Source organism: Papilio xuthus, unplaced genomic scaffold, assembly GCF_000836235.2.
Source record: "Papilio xuthus unplaced genomic scaffold, Pxut_1.1 DF826115.1, whole genome shotgun sequence".
In the NCBI taxonomy this organism is placed as follows: Eukaryota; Metazoa; Arthropoda; class Insecta; order Lepidoptera; family Papilionidae; genus Papilio; species Papilio xuthus.
In genome coordinates, this window is record NW_013532534.1 from 4,864,469 (window position 1) to 4,869,149 (window position 4,681).

Below are 4,681 nucleotides of genomic sequence, written 5' to 3' on the forward strand. Positions count from 1 at the left end.
CGCGAGAATGCAAATCTCCGTCCGTGATGGGAATAAATTCCGCGCGTCATGGCGCTGACGTTGAGTTATGAATTCGTAGAGCAAACAGGCAAATTGAAATTTGAAATTGTGTCACGTTACACAGATAATCATATTTTTACTTGAATAATGGCAGATACCTAATTGTGCTACAAACTATTTATTTCTAGAATATTTGAGTGTGTATTATTTGTGTTAATATAATGTCTACGATGTTTTTATAAACATAGCCAATGGATAGCCAACTAACTTAGGGCTAAAACACATATAATTGCTTTATGTTTTCCAGAAAATATATAACCTACGCAAGTAAAGGTCAGTTTGCATGTTTTATGCGACAAAAATTGTATTTTATAAATTAAACTAACATAATAACCTTAAAACAGTTTGTTGCAGGCTAGAAGACTATTCCGTGAACCTTAACCTACAATTTTCACGTATCATAATTATACCGTGGGTCCATAAATGTGGCTGAAATGTAACCACTAAACTAGCTTTCCTTGCTTTTAGGAAACAAATGCTAGTGCAAGCAATAGAACAAAAGTTAGTGTTTTTTGTGCTAATTATTTGAGTGAAAGTGGATTTTGATACTTAAGTACTTTTCTCTTTACTCACAACTTCTTGCTAAATCTTAACGTACCTTTAAAATATACAGATTAAATACGCTTCTGTTTTTTTAACATTTTTTACTTGTACACTATTTTCGCTGTAGTATATCATGTTAGGCCTTGTTGCTCTTTTTATGTTATGACAACGAGTAACATACGACGTATGCCTGCTCTGTATCCCAGTCGAACAAAACACCGGAAACGGCTGTCCCTATGTGATTCATGCCACAGGAAAACAGTAATTTTGGGTTCAGTTGACATCATTTGGACATTAGTCCGCTATTTTGTGGACTCAAGTCAGATTGCTATGATACAAGACGACAAAATGTTTGTAAGAAAATGATTTCTTCATTATTTCTTGTTTTAGCAGATAAGTACAAAATTGCATTTGTAATTTGTAAAAATGAAACTGTAATTTTAATTTAATTTGATTGCATTCATTTAAAATTACATTAAAATGACATACATTTTTTATAACAAATGATAATCGCAAGCTATCGGATTTTTATAATTTCATAACGCCCAAAAACATGTACATTATTCGATTTATAGCTCATAAATCCATCAACAGCTATTCGAGATGAAGAGCATAGTGTAGGCTTCAAATTGATTCTGTTCAGCCTCTGGAAATAGACATGAGTTGAAACAATGGAACCGATACGCTTGTTAACGACTCATCAAAGACCAAGCTATCAATATGATCAATGAAATACAAAAACAATCCGAAAAAGCCAATTTTATTTACAATGAATCGAATGCATGGATTTTCTATGTAGCTAAACGCCACTCCGGTCACCGTTGACCGGTCCTAGCCTGCGTTTAAGCGCCGCGTAGTGCACCTGCGACCTCGTGAAGTTTTTTTTTATAATATCTGCAGAACCCAGCTTCTGATTGAACCCTAAACTAGATATATTTTGAAGATTCGACATTACGCATCTATTTCCAGCAAAAGTTTTTAATGATTTTTATATTTCAACTATGGCGTTTAACTTGTTATATGTTTAGAAAAAAATTGCAAATATACCAATTGTTGACTAATTGTATTGCGAAGCATAAAAAATATTAGAATTTTAATACAAGAATTTTGTGTTTTAAAAATATAGAAAGGAAGTTCAATGTTTCCATTCGCTTGTATCCAAGCCGTTGGCAACACTGAACCTTTTAGTAGCTATGTATTTTAATTTTTTACAAACACATTATGTACATGTACAAAAAGTTACATTTTATATATCCTGGTACTATTTCATGATGATAAGAGGCGTTTTTATTAGATTAAGTGACGGTAGGTTCAATCCTCGAAGAACGGTTTGCTTTAATGAATATTAATAAACCTTCAAACCGTAACATCAGCATAAAGTCGATTATCAACTTCAACAATACTCCAGCGAATGGCAGCTCTTCAGCGGTAAGATTATATGTAACAAGGTCAATATTTACATATTTTTTTTCAAATCTACCTTTTTCTAACCTATAATCATTATAGCGATTATATTTAGGTTCCTGGGATTAATTATTCGCATTTAAATTCATATCATAAGATGGAATTTCCATCCAGATTCTTTTCCTGTGGGAAAATTAAAACAAAGTTTATTAATTATTAAAATTACTACAAAACAAACACTATTGTATCATTATTTATAATATTCAAATTAGATAAGAAAAAGAGTAAACGAAAAGAAAAAAATAATTTCACTCAATATTTAATCTTACAAATTCGAACCGTACTTGCGGCTACATGATTTCCCAGTAGGGAAGCTTCAGTATTTGCGATACGTTATACATTTTTTTTTAATTCATGGTTCTATAATTTTTGGAGAATACCTATGAATAAGTTTACATTTTTAGCAAGATTTTTTTTTAATAAAATATTAAAAACTAAGTTGTTAGTTCTAACTGCTGTAATGCATATACAAAAACATTTTTTTATTGTAATGTTTTTATTATATCTTTTCAGGGAAAATAAGATAGGATATGCTTTATAATTCTGTTTATAACACACACAATAAGCGTCGGCGAGAGCGTCGGTGGCGTAGTTGTTATGCGCTTGACTGGACTGGACCGAAATGTACACCTCCAGATTTCGTCCCCACCGTGTACCAATGTGTTTTTCGATTTTCTTATGTACAATTATCAGACATCCTTACAGTGAAGGAAAATATCGTGATGCATCCTGCACATTTAAAGATAATTCAAAGATATCCCACCCTAATTTAGGTAGACTCTGACCCCCTGAGTGGGGTATAAGTTAAGGAAGATTTGATAATAAAATATGGTAATACGGAACTACATTAAAATTCTGTTCCCGTTTAAACTCGTGAAAGTGGGTAAGTGGGGGAGTGAAGTTGCTGATGTGAAAAATGCAAATATTCAGTCTTGATATGTATTAAATCTGCTCGTCAGAAAGCCAGAGCTGCCATCGAGTCAAGTGTATAAAGTAGGCAGTTGACGTTTATTGGAGCACAAGTTATAATCTTTTTTTAGGATTAACCAGAAAAAAATAATTTCATCTTCGCTAAATTCACAATTTTCTCTGACTATCGCTAACGTCTGATATTACAGAAAAATGGTACGACATAATGCGATCTTTTTTACGTCCTTGGACGTCAATTTAAATATTTACTTATTAATATTTTAATGCAATGTTCATCTTACTCTTTATGTCTTACTAATATTATATGTACGAAAATTTAGATGGATGGATGTTTGAAGGTATATCCGACATAACACTACGGATCTTAACGAAATTTGGCATATATGTAGAACGTAGTTTGAAAGAACACATAGGCTAACAATTTTTTTTCCGCGCAGACAAAGTTGTGGTCGACAAATAGTGATGACATAAAAAAAATCTCGTTAAATTGGTGCCAATAGAATTACAAATTTTTGGGTTATGATATAGTTCTGAAATGAGGTTAAAAATACGCGGTCAGTGTCCTAATTATGAAGCTTATCTAAACATGTTGGTACACTTACGAATATATTTGAGTAATATTAGCATTGAATCGCTATCATTGTTATTAAAAAAAGTAAACTTAAAGAAAATGAATCTATTTTTCTTACACTACCAACGCATTAGTTTGTATTAAGTAAAGTTTACAAAAGTGCGAGGCGCCATTTTCGTTTATTCTTTCCTAGCTTTCGCCCGCGACTCCGCCCGCGTGGATATATTTAAAAAAAAACTTCAATTGTGTAGGTTATGTGTTCTTTCAGACTATGTTCTATACGTATGCCATATTTAATCGAGATCCATTCATCCGTTCAAGAGCTATCTTCAAACACCCATCCATCCATCCACATCACATCCATCTAAACATTCGCATTTACACAGTAAGTTAAATAAAAAGCAATTCAAAAAAAATGAATAACTAGTATCCTATGTCCGTCTCCTGGCTCTAAGCTGCCTCCTGACCAATTTTCAACCATATCGGTAAAGCCGTTCTTGAGTTATAAATAGTGTAACTAACACTACTTTCTTTTATCTACGAGTATATAGATTATTCAAAGACATTCATAAAAAACTTTTGCGTAGAGACAAAATAGCATTGTACCGAGGGCCTGATTTAATATGATGAATGGAAGCAAGAACAAACGACGGGCTCGTTATTATTTCCGGAAATAATTAAACCGTCATGAAACAAAGGTGGTTAACAAAGACCTATTCACATTGCCTAAACATTCACCTCGATGTATTCAAGAACTTTTCAGATTACGGCTTATAATAAAAATTATTAATTGTTTGATTATAGAACAAAGAGAAAATCTAGGAATTAGGATGAAGGGTAATGCGTTGGAAAAAAATAAAAAAATGTGTCCCTCTAACATTGATGAAGATGTGTAAGAACCGCTCCAAATGGAAGTCCGTGGTCTCTGGCCACCCCTCTGGGTTACGGGCGTGAATTATTGTAGCTACTAAAATAATTGGTTCGAGTATTTAAGTAGTTAAAAAAAAATTTACTTACAAAAAAAATCTATTTAAATGTAACAAAATATAGCAAAGCACATTTTATAAATTTCACTCTCGCTTCATTTTTTGCTACGGAAATAGTAGGACTACT